Source organism: Gorilla gorilla, chromosome 1 (genome assembly GCF_029281585.2).
Source record: "Gorilla gorilla gorilla isolate KB3781 chromosome 1, NHGRI_mGorGor1-v2.1_pri, whole genome shotgun sequence".
Taxonomy (NCBI): Eukaryota; Metazoa; Chordata; class Mammalia; order Primates; family Hominidae; genus Gorilla; species Gorilla gorilla.
Genome location: NC_073224.2, coordinates 119656884 through 119675213, shown reverse-complemented (window position 1 = coordinate 119675213; position 18330 = coordinate 119656884).

Sequence of the window (18330 nt, the reverse complement as noted above, 5' to 3'; positions counted from 1 at the left end):
TTGTTCCTGTTCACCTCTACAGTGCCTGGAAAGTAGACGGACTAAATAATTGTTTCGGGATTGAACCCAAACACATTCATCACATTTTCTATTCTCCTCTTTCTATCACCCTGAAGAAAACTCAATCTCTTGGCCTTAGAAAGTCACAGGCTCATCTGGGGGACTGTTCAGTTGTCAAAGAAATCATTCTTCAAAATGAAAGGGGAAGGAGTGAAAGGGGAGGGAGCAAAAGAGTGACGAGCTCCCCAAATTGCCTAAGTCTCTGGGTTGTGTTTTTCTGTAGTCTGAGAGGTTTTGTTTTTGATTTAAAGAAACAAAACAGTTTCCAAGAAAAACTCATTTTGTTATGATTCAAAACCATTTAATTTGTGATATTATTTCCTCTGCTGAGCTTTCAACTTTCTACATCCCTCTGGGGCTGAATAGCTCAGGGGCTGAGCGTGCTTTTGCGTATGTAACTTGGTGCTCCACTGCAGACCACCACCGGCTGCAGAGCCCTGAGACGCAGTTCATGGAAATAAATCACAGTCCCTACGGGCTTTATCCAGATGGACGTCAACAGCATCCTTGCAAGTGGACCCTCCCACGCCTCTTAATCATGGGTTTTTCCCTGGGGAAAGTGTAGGGTCGTCTGTGACTAGAGCCAGTACAGCCAAGCTCAGGCTGTCAGATGAGTGTCTCTGCATGGTTTTGTGGCAACAGTTGGGATTGCCTTATAACATCTGAGGGAAAAATCCATGGAATCCCACATAGAGTGTCTTTGTCCTCACAGTTCACAACCGTAGAGAGCACCTGCCTTTCCTCAAAGCCCCTCCACGCTTCGAGGTGGCCAAAAGAAAGCTCTTCCTTCACCCACTGGCCATGTCCCCATGTCTGAAAACTGTTCCACAAGTGGTCTGGTGCCTTTGAGGCTTTTCTTGAATGGAGGGAATATTCCACCTGGATCATGGAATTCACAAATGTAAATTCTCTCAGGCAGGAGGAAAGCGCCCCCTTCTCCACACCAGCACAGCAAGGAGCAGGGCTCAGGCACCAGCATTTTCCTTACTACTTGAGAGCCTCTTCAGACCAAGGGGAGGATGCTACATTAAAATCATTTTTTAAAATCTACATAAGGCTGAAATTTCTAGAATAATTTTCTAAAAAATGGTCAATTTGACTTGGAATGGAGTGAAATTGTCATTGGAATTTTTTGAACACCAGGCAGAAAATATATAGAAAAGATTCAGACAAACAAATATTGACATTAGTTGGTTAGTTATCCCTTTCAATCCCAAGATGCTATAATTGAAGGAAAATATTTTCGCTTAGCAACAAATACTAAAATCCTGGTATGTGCACTATACTCCTTGAGGTACCATGAGACATGAGGGGATGAGAAGACACAGTCCTTGTACTTAGCCTTACTCAGAAGGTAAGATATCTGTATCAGGCAGGATCACTTAGTTGATGCTAATTTCAGAAACTTGAAACTGTAAATGCCTAAATTCCCATGTATGTGAGGTGTCTTTCGTAAGTCACGGAGGAGGCAGGGCTCTGCTGCACATCCTCCTCGTTCAGGGACCCAGGCTAACAGATGCTTAGCTTTGGGGAATGCTCCAGGTTACTGCAACAACTGGACAACAATATAGGGCAGTATGTAATCAAGGACTCAGTGAAGAAAGTGCCACATTACAGTTTGATGAATGAATGCATGAATGAATGAATGGGAAATCCAAGTGAGTTGAATAATCAAAAGGAAGATTTAGATGTGGCTACACCATTGAAAGGGGAAAATTAAGTAAATGGGAGGCACAGAGAGGAAAATAGCATCTCCAGAAGAAGTGAAAATGACAGAGGAAAGTGGGAAGAAAACTAAAATTTATATATCACCTATTATGCTCCAAGTGCTTTGTAGAAAAGTTCACATTTTATGATCCTCATTTTACAGATGACATTGGGTGTCAGAGAAATCGTGAAGCTTATTCTCCTATACACATACTTCTAATAAATACAGAGCTGGCTTTCAAATATAAGTATCCTTGGCTCCAAAGGGTGTGAAATTTTCTACACCACAAGAATGAAATAAGCATTATATTTTTCCAGGACCATGAGGAGACTGGATTGTCTAAAGCACCCCTAGGGAACAGTGAAAGATAAAGTTAGAGAATTTTGGCTGTGGGCTGAGTTTGGAACTGATCCGTAATCAATGAGGCATCACTGACATTCAATTTGTGTATATATTACATGAACCTCTTACAGTAACACTGGAGGAGTTATCAGTATTAATAAAGTATTTCCTCCCTTCTAGGAGCATACAAAGCCTTAGGAAATAAGAGTTACCCTGTAATACACGCAGAATCTGCTGCTTCATAGCACAAACAGAAGTACAAAGGGTAAAGACGAGAAACACTCTACATACAGGTGTAGGTGGCAAGGGAAGAAAAGGAGACAGGTGGCCCTGATGTTCCCAGGAAGCTAAGGAGAATGGCCACACCCTTAAGTGTAACTATGCCTTCCCCAAGCCACACTGGCCACAGTAGGACCCAATACAGGAATAACATTTCCCACCAGATATTCTCTATGATCTATTGCATCACTGGGGGTATTTCACCCGTGCTCTGAAACCGAGCCTTGTTGTCTACCACACAAATGGCCCATCATCTTTTTCCTTGCATTCACTCCTTCCTCCCTGCATTTTCTCCTTCCTCTAGCTGAATTACAGTGTTGGCTGACCTGGCTCATTAACAATAATAATGATAATAGTAACTTCTGACAATTACAAAAGACCAATGATATGGATCAGATACATTGTTTCATTTACACCTTGCAACACAAGATGAAGAACCTGAGACTCAAAAAGATATGCATCTTATCCAAGATCACACAGCTAGTAAACATCAGAGCCAAGATTCAAACCCAGATCTTTCATTCTGCACAGTACTGCCTGGAGACTAAGGCCTATTTCTTACAGCAAACAGAGAACAATGCCTGGCACAGAGAAAGTAAAACAACCAATGTTTATTGAAAGGGTTAAAGGAATAAAAAATCAGACATTTGAAATCACATTCCTGTAGTGACAAATATATTTTTAAGAGTGAGGAATGCATGTTAATGAATTAGGAGATCTGAATTGGTGAGACAGGGGTGTAAGAAATGTTGATAGTAGGCACTGGAGGCCAGAAAGTGGAGGTGGGATTTGCTGGCATCTCTAGCAGGAAGCACAGTAATTCTTTGAACAGTGGGGCAGGACCTTCACTCCAGTTGTGTGTAAGAAGGCGAGAGGTGGATGGGGGCAGGAGATATGGTGGTAAAATGAGAACCTGGACTAGGGTGGAGACAGTGGGAAGAAAAGTATCAGATACTGCAGTGCAAATCAGTGGGATTTGGTGGAAGATTAGACATAGGTGATGAAGGAGGAGGAGTAAAGGATGACTCCAAGCTTTCTAGGTGGTGTAAATTTAGCAAGAAATTTCTTGCCATTGCAATATTGCATGGGGCATATTTTATAATAATACTGTGTAATTTTTTTTTTTTTGAGACAGAGTCTCGTACTGTCACCCGGGCTGGAGTGCAGTGGCACGTTCTCAGCTCACTGAAACCTCCACCTCCCAGGTTAAAGCGATTCACCCACCTCAGCCTCCCGGGTAGCTGGCATTACAGTCGCCCACCACCAGGCCTGGCTAATTTTTTGTATTTTTGGTAGAGATCGGGTTTCGCCATGTTGGCCAGGCTGCTCTTGATCTCCTGACCTCATGATTCACCAGCCTCAGCCTCCCAAAGTGCTGGGATTACAGGTGTGAGCCACCACACCTGGCCAGTGCTGTGTAATGTTATAGATCTTTACCATTTCTAAAGAACCCCTGCACCCATTACATTACCTCAATCTATTTTACAAATGAAACAAGTAAGACTCAAAGGGTCTCAAATAGGAATTACCCACCCCAAAGCCCCCCTTTCACTTTGGTAACCAATTCTTTTTGAACAGACAAACAGCTAGGAACAAAGATATCCATGTAGCAGATATAACGCATTAAAGGACTTAAAGGAACTTAGTTCTGGAACTTAAAGAAAAAAAGTTCTGGAAGAAGGAACCAGATACTATATGTTCCCTGTTGAAGACTGAATGAGAGGTCAATGCACACTCAGCATTCAGTTGAATGTTTTCCTGTAGAATAAAGACTGACTTGTAGACTCTAGGAGAAGGACGTGGGTCCAGCCTGAAACCAGGGCCTATGGTCTCAACACCTCTGAAGAAATGAAAGTCATGAGAAAGAAATCCTGACAGGAGGGGAAAGGGCTGCATAATGTTGCAATCTTTAACAAAATAAAATAATCAAATGTTGTTGGTTAGCCAAACCCAACATCCTTTCTGCAAACCCTGTCTTTCAAGCAAGGGACGCAGCAGGAAGCCTTCAGGATTAAGAGGGTGAATCTTAAGTCCAGCTTCTACGTGGAGAGCACTGCTGTTCATGAGGTTCATGAAGGTTGGACAAATAATGACATAATCCCTTCAGATGGATAATAACTAGCAGAAAAAGAAGAGACATATTCTTCACGCTCCCAACCCTAAATGAAACACAGTGTTTATCAATTCCTGTCAATGTTTTTTTAATTCTTTTTTCTTCATTTTTTGTTTAATCACTGTGTATGAGAAGTTAAAAAATAAAGACACTTTTAAGGTTTAATTCAGAACACTTGGTATGCAAAGCAGCCCCAAAGAATTCATTCTGATCTGTGGCTGGAAAACAGGGTGCCTTGGTTAATTCTTTGTAACTAACATACTGGAAATTTTGTTCACAAGTCTGTATTTTCTGCAGGAATAAGATCTCTCTTGCAATCAGGTACCACACACTTAGCAGATATTAGGCCATAAAAGATAAAAACTCAAAAAATGAATGTGGAATGACAATATATTTTAATTCATCTGTGGAACATAAATTAACCAGGATTACTGTATGCAGTTATCTGAACTGTTCTTTCTGTTCCTGCTCAAAGCCAAGTGGAAGATACACACATTCTATGCCAGCAAGTTCCTACCAAGTTCCTCCTCAATACTCTCTTCTAAGTTGCCTCCCGAAGAACAGGGGCCAACTAGAGCATCACGCTTGCTAGGGCATTGAGATTTACGTAACAGACTTTGCAACTACCCCTCTCTGTAAGTGTGTTCCCCAAGAAGCTGCCATAATCTGAGTTTTTCTACACACACAAAAAGCATTGTGGCACGGGAGGTGGTGAGTATGGCCTGTATCCATCCTTGCCATGGCCAGACCTGTTAATTGCCTTACAATTATCCTCAAGTCATTTCATATGGGTCAAATTATTTCCCACTCTAGATGTTAAGCTTCCTGAAGATGTGGGCCTTGTTTTTCTGTTGAAATGTATTATCAGGACCAGGAACACAGAAGCCTTAATTAAATATACGCTGAAATAAGAGAAATAGGGGCAGAGAAAAGGCCCCCATGGGTGGAAACAAAGAGTTGGGTCAGGAGTGGGTATACTCCTTTGTGGTAGAATCAGTTGTCTGTGGCCCTGGATTTCAATAGCACAGGAGTTCTGGTCATTTCCATGAAGAAGTTAGGGTCAGGCCATGGAATTAAAACTGTTCTTTACATAAGCACAAAAATCTTTTAAAATATTTAATTGAAATGGATTGCCACATTTGTTGAAAACGGTTCTTCACTTTAAAAAAGCAGCTTCAGACAGCCTGTTTAGATTTCCAAAACATCTGTGCCTATAATGCTTGGAAACTCACACTCCAGTGCATGGAAGCTGTCTCCAATAGGTCTGTTGCCAAGCTGCTTAGAAAATAACTAAAGAAGAAGAATCAAACAAACTCTCCAAGTAAGTGTTCCCTTTCTACAGCATGCACACTTGCTTGGTTTCGCTTTTATTTTATTTTCACCCAAAATGGCTTTGTTTGCAAGGCCTTCTTCATGCTGTAAAAAGATGGGCTAGAGGTGAGTGGACTGTGGTGTGACAACGGGTGGCAGCCTCTCTCACCGCCCCCTTTCCAGTAATCAGTAGACCAACTCCCAAATGCTCCTGTGCATTTTCCTCCAGACATAACATAAACTCATGAGAATTTTTCTTCAAAGAAAATTCTCCCAAACCTACCAGACCCACAGAATGGCAAATCTCGGAGCCAGCAGGGGCTTTAGAGGGCATATACAAAGACACCCCTCCCCATGCAGGGATTTTCTTGTCACCAGGCTGGCCTGGCTAGGGGCATCTCCCCTCTGTGGGGGGCCCTCCAATAACGGGAGCTCACCACTTCCCGGGAAGTCCAGGTCTCTTATTCATGGTCACTTCTCTACATTCACCCAAATTGCTTCCCTGTAACTCAAATCATCAGACCTGCTCTACCCTGTGAAGCTTCAAAGGATAAATCAAATAAATCCCTCTTTTCCATGGCAGACATTCAAATCTGTTAATTGTCAGGCCTCCTTGGAGTCTTCCCTTCTTGGGGCTAAATAGTCCCCATTTTCCGATACCAGCCTGCACGTGATGGGATTGTGGGGCCATTCCCTAGTCATTCACGCAGCCCCACCTGATATGCTCCCACTTGAAGATAGCTTGCAGACAGGCAGGACACTCCCTCAAAGGAATGAAATCCTCTGAATGTGGTCTGCGGAGTACAGAAAACACTCAAACCATCACTTCCCTTAACCTTTGTTCTTTAGGAAACCAGAAAATCATAGCATTCTGTGGTTTATCTGTGGGTTTCCCTCATGTCACCCTCCAGGTATTAACTGCTTTTAACTCACCTTCACCCTATCCTGGACTTTGTAGATTTGTTGAGGCATAGAGCTGACCTTGAAATTTTTTTAGAGCTTTACCTCTGAAATGTTTATCTTCACAATTTAAATGCTTCATGTAGCCTGTTGAAATCTTTTTGTACCTTGACTTTGTCATCTAATATGTCATCCATCCCTCCCATCTTGGGGAAGAAAGTGGCTTGTGTGTCTTAATCCAAGCCCAAGATTTAAAAAAAAAAAGTGGGTATTCATTAGGTTCCAGAACAGAATATGCAATAATTACCAACATTTATTGTTTTGTTTTTTACCATGGGCAAGCACTATTAAGGGTTCTCATGAATTTACACATTTAATCTTCATATCAATACTAACATGTAGGTATCATTAGTATCCCTCATTTATTGATGAGGAAACTGAAGGATGGAGAGGTTAAGCAACTTGCCCACAGTCATCCAGCTAGTAAATGGCAGAGGCAGTATTTGAGGCCAGGCAGTCCAACTTCAGAGCCTTTGGTCTTAGCCACTTTTCTACATTGCCGCTACTTGCAGACATCAAGAGACTTCCCTCCACCTTGACAGCAGCAGTCCAACAATCAATGTTCTTTAGGAATAACTGTGATGACCAGCTAAAAGGCCAATATTTATACTATAATTTAACCTATTTTCTTTCATCCTTCCATAAATATATTATAAGAAACTCTACCACATGCTTTCCTGAAGTCAAAATGTACTGTCTATAGCATTACCTGGATATGCAGGTTCGATCACTTGTCAAAGAAAATGAGTTTAGTTTGGAATGATTTGTTCTTAGAGAACTTGTGCATATGCTGGTACTTGCCTGCTTTCTGGCCCTTTAAGCCTGCCTAGCTTGCCCCACATCACTACCCCCAGCTGTTCCTGGTGATTGCAGAGGGCTATTCTTGCTTATTCTAGTTTAGTCCATTCTTGCTCCAAAACCCTCCACTGCCTAGTCCAATTCCTTGGTGTTCGATTGCCACCTTTGATCCTTTCTTCTCACATGGTGTATCTATATGTTTTTTATTTTATTTTATTTTATTTTAAAGTTCCAGGGTACATCTGCAAGCTTGTTGCATAGGTAAACGTGTGCCATGGTGGTTTGCTGTGCCTACCAACCCATCACCTAGGTATTAAGCCCAGCATACATTATCTTGATGCTCCTCCTCCCCCCTTTCCCTGTAAGTATGTTTTATAAAACGTTCTTTCCACCAGATAATAGGTTTTGGGTTTTTTTAAGGAGTATTCTTGGGTTAAATAAAATTAAACTATTTTATTTACTGCAGAGCCTTTCGTATGCTAATGTGCATTGTGAATCTCTGGTTAGAGTGACATTCTAGAAAGAATTTCAAATTAGTTGGCCAGGGAATCTGTGCTGTCTCTCCCTCTCTCTCTCTTACTCTCACTCTCACTCTTTCTCATTCTTTTTCACACACACACACACACACACACACACCCTGTGTAGAGATATTAGGAGTATGTTATATAATATGGGTATATTTGGACACCAATAACTACTTCCTTGTCTAAATACACACAAATCACCTGTTTGTGAATGTGTTCTAGAATGCTGTCAAGGAAACAGAGAAATCTAACCAAGTAGTATTAGAATCTATATTTTCCTATTTTCTGAAAGAACACAATATTTGTCTCCATTTGAGTGGGAATAAACTCCTACGCATCTTTTTAAGTCCTCTAGGATACATTTTTACTGAGCCTGGAAGTTTGAACTGTGAGTGACTAAGTGATCTCTTATTTCTTCTTTCCTAAATCAGGCCTCAATGTCCCCTTAACAGTCTCTATGCTTCCCTTTGTAGATTGATTTTTTTCTTGCTCTCATTTCATGCATTGCTCAAACATCATGTTCTCAAGGAAATAAAGACTTTGCTGACCACCTTATTTTAATTTTCAACATCCTCCCAATGGGTTCTTCTTGCCTGCTGCACAGATAAAACCAATTTACTGAGATAGCAGTCTTGCAATAGAGAAAGAGTTTAATAAATGCAGAACTAGCCAAGTGATAGAACAGAAGTTTATTCCTGAAATCAGCCTCCCCAAGAACTCAGAGGATAGGGTTTTTATGGATAATCTGGTGGGCAGGGGGCTACAGAATGGGTACTGCTGATTGGTTAGGGATGAAATCATAGGGGTGTGGAAAACGGTCTTTGTGTGCTGAGTCACCCTCTGGGTGGGGGCCATGGGAGCAGTTGAGTCATGAGTCACAGGTCTGGATGAAGTCAGTCAGTTGCCAGAATGTGAAAGTCTGAAAAAACAATCTTAGGTTCTACAACAGTGATGTTATCTATAGGAGAAATGGGGAAAGTCACAAATCTTGTGACTTCTGGCCCTGAGCAGTAAGGGATTATAGAAAAGCAAGCTGGAGAACAATGGCTGGTTATCGTTTAACTATGCCTACATCTTAGCAGAATTTGGGCCCCTCCCATAATCCTAGTCTTGTCATCTGTTATTAGTTTTACAGAGGCAGTTTCAGTCTCCAAACAAGGAGGGGTTCGGTTTTAGGGAGGGACTATTATCATCCTTACTTCAAAGTTAAACTCTAAATTCCTTGCACTAAGGCAAGTGAGCATAGTACCAGGGTCTTGAGCAGAACTCAGCAGGATGGAGCGAGAAGTTGCTTGGCTGTCTCATCTCATTAGCACAACAGAGTGGAAGTGCTAGTGGGGTGGGTTAGACAAAGCAAGGAAGAGAGTCTTCCAGTGCCTAGAGCTACCTGCTACAGAAATTTTAGGCAGAGGCAGCAGTGAGTTCTATTCCTCTCATCAGCCTTGTAGTAGAAGCAAAAAGTGCATCACTATGGAGCAGGAGTGGAATTTCTAAGATTTGAGATCCTAAGAGAGAGACAGACCATACCATTAGTTCTTTGGTCTAGCCAAATTCCCTAGATTTGATGACTCTTCAGAATCCCTCCTACTCCTTAAGATGTGGAAGAGCCAAAGGCTGTGTTGTGGTCTGAATTTTTTCCCCAAAAAATTAATATGCTGAAGTCCTAACCCCAGTACCACAGAATGTAACTACATTTGGAGATAGGGTCTTTAAAGAAGAAACTAAATTAACATGAGGTCATTCACTAGGGTAGATCCTAATCCAATAAAACTGGCATCCTTGTAAGAAGAGGAAATTAGGATACAGATAGATACAGAGGAAAGACCACCTGAAGACACAGGGAGAAGATGACCATCTACCAGCCAAAGAGAGAGGCCTCAGAGTAAACCAACCCTGCCAAAAACTTGATCTCAGACTTCTAGCCTCCAGACCTGAAACAATACGTTTCTGTTGCTTAAGCCACCCAGTATATGGAACTTGTGATGGCAGCCCTAGCAAACTAATACAGGCTTTCTTCTCTTAGAAGAGTACTCCCCAACCTTGACTGAATATTCTAATCACTTGGAGAGCTTTAAAAAAATTCCTGTGTCTGGGTCTCACCCCAAAACAAATCAGAACTTCTGGAGTGGGATCAAGCATTGATATTTTTATCAGGGTTGTGAAGCACTGCCCTAGATGGCTCTAGATTTACAGTACCACCCCTTATTACACACTGATTTTCATTTAGGGTGGAAGAAGGAAGCCAGGAACATGCCTCCTAGGGCAATAAAGATACTTTGACAGACTCCCTGGTTGAGAGTTGCTTCCCTAGCATCTGGCAAATAGCAGATATGAGACTCTTTATACCATGGCCTCACCATTATTGAACACTTAATTTTTGTTCATCCTTAGTAAGAGTACATCTTTAGAAATTATTTTTTCGAGAAGGTATAAGTAGATATATTTTCTGAGTCCTTGCACGTCAGAAAATAGCTTTCTTTTACCTTCACACATGGAAGAAAACTTGGCTGTGAAAATGCACTTGAGTCACAGCTTTTTGGTGTTTACATACGTATACATTGCTCCACTATCTTCTGGTAATTAATGTTGAAGAGTATACATCTAAGGACAGCTTGATCTCAGTTCATTTGCAGTATATTGTTTTTTCATATTGTCACTTGGGTAATTCTTTTTTTATTCTGTAATTCAAAATTTTGGTCAGAAAAATCTAGCCAAGAATCTCTTTTCATTGATTTTTTTCCCCTGGAACACATTAAATCTTTGTAATCTATATACATCAGTCCTTGTTCAGAGCAGAAAAAGGTTATTCTATTTTTTCTATTGCAACCTTAATTATTTCTTCTGCTCATTTTTCCCTGGACTCTTCAGAAGCATCAGTTATCCAAATGTTAGCGCTTTTATTGGTAATTAATTCATTCAAAAAATATTTACTGAGTGTTACAGCATCCACTATTGATTGCCTATCTAAAAGCCATTTCCCCCTTCCTAAACGCTCATGGAACCTCGATTTTTTTCCCAGTATTTGTTCTTCTTTCAAATGACTTAGGTTAATCCTGCTTGATATAGGCTAATCATGATGTCTCTGTAAATTTTGTCAATTACTGATTTACGGTGTAGTTTAGGTGGTGGTTTACGGACTCAGTTTTGGCCAATCATGAGAGAAAGTCTCCTGAGGGGCTTTTGGAACATCTGTGTTAATTTCATAAAAGAGACACAAGAAAAAGCCAGTTGTTTTTTGTTTCTGGATACTCATCAGGGACCAGGGAATGTAGCCAACTTGTCAATAATGGCAGTGTGAAAAGGTGTAGAGAATCTGAGTTCCTAATGATGTCACTGAGCCACTCGATCAATCTTGGGCCCACAATACCTCTGAAATTCATGATATATAAGATTTAAAAATCCTATTGTTGTCTAAGCTAGGGTTTGGCAACTTTTCATAAACATTGTGTCCTTTACAGGCCATATTTTCTCTGTAGCAACTCCTCAACTCTGCCATGGCAGCATAAAAGCAGCCATAGACAAGACATAAAGGAGTGGCTGTGTACCAATAAAACATTGTCTTAGTCCATTCGGGCTGCTATAACAAAATAGCATCCATAGACTGGATGGCTTATAAACAACAAAAATTTATTTGTCACAGTTCTGGAGGCCGAGAAGTTCAAAATCAAGGTACTAGCAGACTTGGTTCCTGGTGAGGGCCCAATTCCTAGCTCATAAACAGCTAGCTCTCTTTTTGCTATAGCCTCACATGGCAGAAGGGGTGAGGATCTCTCTAAGGTCTCTTTTATAAGGGCACTAATCCTGTTCATGAGGGCTCCACCTTCAAGACCTAATCAGCTCCCAAAGCCCCACCTACTAATACCATCATCTTGGATTTCAACACATGAATTTTGGGAGGCAATAAACATTCAGTCCATTGAAAACATCATTTACACAACAAGCAACAGCCTGGATTTGACCTGTGGGTTGTGGTTTGCTGAACACTGGTCTAAAATATTTTGACTAGGAATTTCTGCTAGACACAACTGACTCTACCCTGAAGGATGCAAATACTGTGTTGCAAACCCTGCCTATACTCTGGGCAATACATCATGAATCAGATAGAGTTTATGAATATTACAGACTAACCTCCAAGGCAGGAGAGGGAGAAAAGCAAGCAGGTAACCACACCAGAATGTGGTAAGTACTCCAATAGGGTAATGCAGGTTGCTGTGGGAACACAAGAGAAAGGCACCAACCCTAGTTCTGGAGATGTCCAGGAAGGATTGAAAGAAACAACTGGACCCATCCAGATCGTTCATCTTCTCACATCAGTTTTATGTCTTTGTCTCTTTTGTCTATCTTTTGGAAAATCTTAAGTTTGTTCTTCACATTATTGATTCAATTTTCAAAACTATAAAATCATCTTCTTATTGTTTCCAATATGGATTTAAACTCCACTATTGTATATTAATTTTCCATAATTAAAAAAAATTATCTCAGCCCCTCCAAATTGATTCTATGCTCTTTATTTCGTTTCTCAGCCTGCTGATTTTTCATCCCAGCCTGTCGTCTCCTTAGAATTTTCTGCTCCTTTTTTATAGAAACTACATCTTCTTGCATTTCACTGAAAATCCCCAATAATTTGCTAGAGTTTTATTCTGAACCTTTCAGTATATCATTTTCAGAGGAATGTTCTTTCATTCTTCAAATGAAATACATTGTACCATATGTTAATATATAGTATGTGTAATTTATGTCTACTATATAAAAGTATTTATTAAATAAGTACACATGCAGGCACCTCTTTCTTTTAAACATAGAATATGATAATGTCTTAGTCTGTTCCTGTTGCTATAACAAAATATCTTAGACTGGGCAACTTATAAACAACAGAATTTATTGTTCACAGTTCTGGAGGAAGTTCAAGATCAAGGTGCCAGCAGATCTGGTGTCTGGGAAGGACCTGTTCCTCATAGATGGTGACTTGTATGTGTCCTTACATGGCAGAAAGGGCAAACAGTGTCACTCACTTTCATAATGGTATTAATCCTATTCATGGGGCTCTGCCCTTATCACTTAATCACCACCTAAAAGCCTTACTTATTAATACTATCACATTGGAAATTAAGTTCCAACATATGAATTTTGAGGGAACAACAACATTTAGGTCATAGCAATCAGTGTATTTGAAAGTCCATGTAAGCCTTTCCCCTTATCCCTGACCCTGAAATAACTGAAATTGCTGTTAATTATGCTCTTGCTTTCCATTATATGTTTACCATAATTAATATATCCCCCAAAATAAGTTTGTTTGCCTTTTTAGATTTATATAAATTGAATCATACTACATGTATTCTTTCATAATTTTTTATCAATATGAGGTTCACCTCTATTAGTGTGTATAACTGTCATTCACTCATTTTTACTTTTGTGTAATATTTCATTACATAAGTGTACTATGATTTATTTACCCATTCTAGTGTTGATGGACTGGCATTATTTCCATTTTTGCTGTTGCAAACAATGCTGCAATCGTAGTCTTGTTCATGTTTCCTGGGGCACCTGTGCAAGTTCTCTAGGAAAGATACCTTGGTGTAGAATTCCTATATCACAGGACATTCACGTCTTCAACAATACCAAGGAATGCCAAATGGTTTTCCCACATGCTCAAGGCAATTTATACTCCAGCCAGCAGTGTAGGAATATTTTTTTTGTTCCACATTCTTCAAATACTTAGTATTGTAAGATTTGTTAGTTTTTGAAAATATAGCAGATATAAGTGCTACCCAATTGTGATATTACTTATGTAGTTGAACATCTTTTCACATTTATTAACCAGTCCTATTTCTTCTCTGCAAAAGGCTTGTTCATATGTTTTGCCCATGTTTCTTTTTCTTATTAATTCAGTTTTGTTCTATAATAGACATTAATTATTTATTAGTTAATATGTTGCAACTATTTTCTAAAAATTTGGGGCTTATCTCTTTTCTTTACGGTGTCTTTTGAAAGAAAGAAGTTTTTGATTATGATGCAGTCAAATTTATAATCTAATTTTATAAGGATTTCCTCATATGAATATTGTTTAAGGCATTCTTTCCCACTCCCAAAATTAAAAGCTATTTTCTATATTTTTCATTAAACATTTTGTAGTTTTCCTTTTTCAGTGGAATCCTTACACTTATTTAGAATGTCTGTCTGTGGCAGGGATCCAGTTTTTCCCCCACATAGACGAGCAGTTGTCTTAATGTCATCTGTTAAATGGTTAGTCTTTTCCCAGCTTACCGTCAATGCCAGCTCTTCCTGTAATGGCTTTCATCAGTTATGTATGCGTCTGTCTTTGGGCTCTATTCTGTTCCATTGGGCTTTCTTCCTATCTCTGCACTCAAACCACACTTTTAATTATGATAGCTTGAAATAAGACTTGATTTGGTAGAGCAAGTCTTCCTATCTAACATTTTTCTCTGGGAGTATATTGTGTACTGCATTTTGATCATCCATATAAACTTTAAAAATAGTCAAATTCTTCACAATCTTACTTCAGAATTTTATTAGAATTATGTTGAACCTGTGGATTGATTTGGGGAAAATTAATAACTTTTACAATGGTCAATCTTCCTGTCTGTGACCATGATATGTCTGTATTTATTTAGGTTGTCTTTAATATCTTTCAGTAAATTTTTATACCTCTCTCCATAAAAATCTTGCATATGTTTTTTAAAATCTATTCCTAGGGGCCAGCCTTTTTGAGGGGGAGTGATATTACAAATTCTTTTTTGACTAGGAGGTAGGAAATCCTTCCCTACTCTGAATATTCTCTTCCATGTGGAGGGAGCTTCACCCCTGAAACAATCCTGGTTGTCTCTGCCCCTCACTCACTCTGGCCCTGGGGGAGAAAAAGCGACATAATCTGATTAACGATTTGAAGGGATAAACTTGGCTTTCATGCCCAGGCCCTTCCTCTTTCCTTCCTCTTAGGAGCTGCTCTGTCTATGAGAATATGTGGTCTTGATTACTCTAACCCATGCAGAAAACCTAACAGAAACAACCCCTCCTTTACAGAAGATGCAGGAACACCAGCATCTGGTGTTCATATGCTGCTGGTGACTCACTGGATAAGGCTGTCTGGTTCTGGAATTCAGGATTATGAATCTCTCTTTTGCATAAATATTAGCGACATTCTCCAAAATCAATGTTTTTGGTAATAAAAGTATTTCAGCTTCTATCTACCTGTTCTTTTTTTTTCAGCTTTATTGAGGTAAGATTGACAAATAAAAATTCTATATATTTATGGTACAAAATGTGACATTTTAGTATATGTATACATTGTCAAATGATTACTACAATCAAGCTAATTAACATATCCATCACATCACGTAGTTACCATTGTGTGTGTGTCTGTGTGTGTGTGTGTGTGAGTGGTAAGAACACTTAAGATCTATTCTTTTAGCAAATTTCATGTACATGACACATTATTAGTAACTATACTCACCACGTTTCCTACATTAGGTCTCCAGTACTTATTTAACTTATAACTGAAGGTTTGTATCCTTTAATGAATACCTCCTCTTTTCCCCCACCCTACAGCTCCTGGTAACCACCATTCTACTCTCTGTTACTATGAGCTCAAATTATTTTTAGTTTCCACATGTTAAGTGAAGTCATGCAGCATTTGTCTTTCTGTGTCTGGCTTATTTCACTTAGCATAATGTCCTCAAGCTTCATCCATGTTGTTACAAACAGTACAATATCTTTTTTTTTTTTTTTTGAGACAGAGTCTTGCTCTGTCTTCAGGCTGGAGTATAGTGGCACGATCTCAGCTCAGTGCAACCTCCGCCTCCCAGGTTCAAGTGATTCTCCTGCCTCAGGCTCCTGAGTAGCTGGGACTACAGGCACGTGCCACCGCACCTGGCTATTTTTGTATTTTTAGTAGAGACAGGGTTTCACCATGTTGGCCAGGATGGTCTTGATCTCTTGTCCTCCTGATCCACCCGCCTCGGCCTCCCAAAATGCTGGGATTACAGGCGTGAGCCACCACGCCCAGCCAACAATATATTTTTTTCAAGGCTGAAGTGTGTGTGTGTGTGTGTGTGTGTGTGTGTGTGTGTCATTTTCTTTATCCAGTCATCTATTGATGGACACTTAGGTTGTTTCCATATGTTGGCTGTTGTGAATAATGCTGCAAAGAACATGAAAGGGCAGATATATCTTCAAGATACTGATTTATTTCCTTTGGATAGATACCCAGAAGTGGGATTGCTGGATTATAAGGTAGTTCTATATTTAATTTTTCGAGGAATGTTACTGTTCTCATAATGGCTGTATCAATTTACATTCTCACTAACAGTATACAGGGGTTCACTTTTTTCCACATTCTCACCAACACATACTATCTTTTGACTTTTAACAATAGCCATCCTAACAGGTGTGACATGATATCTCACTGTGGCTTACATTTGGTTTCCCAGATAATTAGTGATACTGAGTTTATATATCTGTTGGCTATTTGTATGTTCTCTTTAAAAAAAAGTCTATTCAAGTCTTTTGTCCATTTTTAATCGGGTTATTTGTTTAGTTTTTCTGTATCTCTATGTTTTGTCTGGTTCAGAACTCAGGCTGGGAAAATAGGTGCTATTAATTGGAATCCCTCAAACTCAATATAAATGTAAAATACTGCCATTATGTAGACACACCACAGACTTTTCTATTTATATATAGACATTTGTATTTATACATTGATATCTGACAAACATGAATCTCTAAATTTTAGTTATTTATTTGCAGATTATTTTAGTTTTTTGTATTGAAAACGATATCTATAAACTACATTTTTATTTTTTTCATTTTTTTCCTATTCAAATCTTATAAATTTCATTTATAATTCTTGTTTTATTTGCTAGGTATATCATCTAGAAAAACGTTAAATAGAAGTGTGATAGTAGGCATTCTTATAAGACTTGCTTAGAAAACAGTCTGGGCATGGTGTTTTCTCTTTAGGAAGCTCTTTCAATACTTAATTCCTTAAAATGTTCATACAAACATTCATATTTTCTAATTTTTCTTGGATTAAGTTTGAAAACATTTTATAATGTTGAGTCCAGGAATTTTTCCCTTTCACCTATGTTTTCCAATTTTATTGGTATAAAGTTTTTCATTATACTCTCTTGTCTTTTAAATATTTCCTGTTTCTATAGATATGTTATGATCTATATATGACATACCTCCTTCTTTTCTTCATCAATCTTATAATTGATTTTATAATTTTTATCAGTGTCTCCACTCAGGCTTCATTGATCTTTTATCTTAGTTTTTTAATGCATTAATTTCAGTTCCTATCTTCTTGATTTCCCTTATTCTACTTTATTTGACTTGGTTTTGTTTTTTTCTAACTTAATTTACTAATTATGACCTAATTTCTCTTCTAATGTAAACATTGAGACTATAAATTTTCCTCTGGGTACAGCTTTAACCATACTTCAAAAGTTGCTATTTTATTGTTATTACTTTTTAAAAATGTTTAGCCATTTTACTATAAAATGAAAAACATATACATAAAACGGCATAAACAAATGTATAGACTAGTGAAATATTTTAGTCAACATTCCTGAACCATCACTATGGTAGAAAAAGAAAATAGAATTTGCCAGCCACCCAGGAGCCCTCTGTTTGTCTTGGCCCAATCTCAACCCCCTATTCCTACAAAAGTAACCATATCCTGATTGTTATGGTAATCACATAAGAATGTTTTTTAATGGCTTTTTCTCTCACCTAAGTATGCATCATTAGATACTATAGTGTTCTGTCATGTCCATTTAAAAAATATTGTTAGTTAGGTCTTTAACATTTCTTTTACTCTACAGTTTTTCATCCATTTCTTTCTTTTTTCTTTTAATTTAGCTGTTGAAACCCAAGACTTTTGACTCCCAGAGTTTCCTACAGTCTGGATTTTGCTTATTGCATGCCCATGGTGGAGTTCAACACGTTCCTCTGTTCCCTGGATTTTTTAAAAAATGGCAGCTACGTCTAGAGGCTCAATCAGATTTAGGCTTGATCTCTTTCACAATACTACAGGTGGTGTAATGTTTATTCATCAGGAGGCATATAATGCCTTGTTGTCTCTCTTCTTGTGATATTGTTGCTTATTGTCCAGATCCAATAATTAATTAGCAGTTGGATTATGGTGACATTTCTAATTTTGTAATTTTGTTTTTATTTGTTAGCTGGGAGAACTTTATAAAGAAATTCTTCCCTCATTT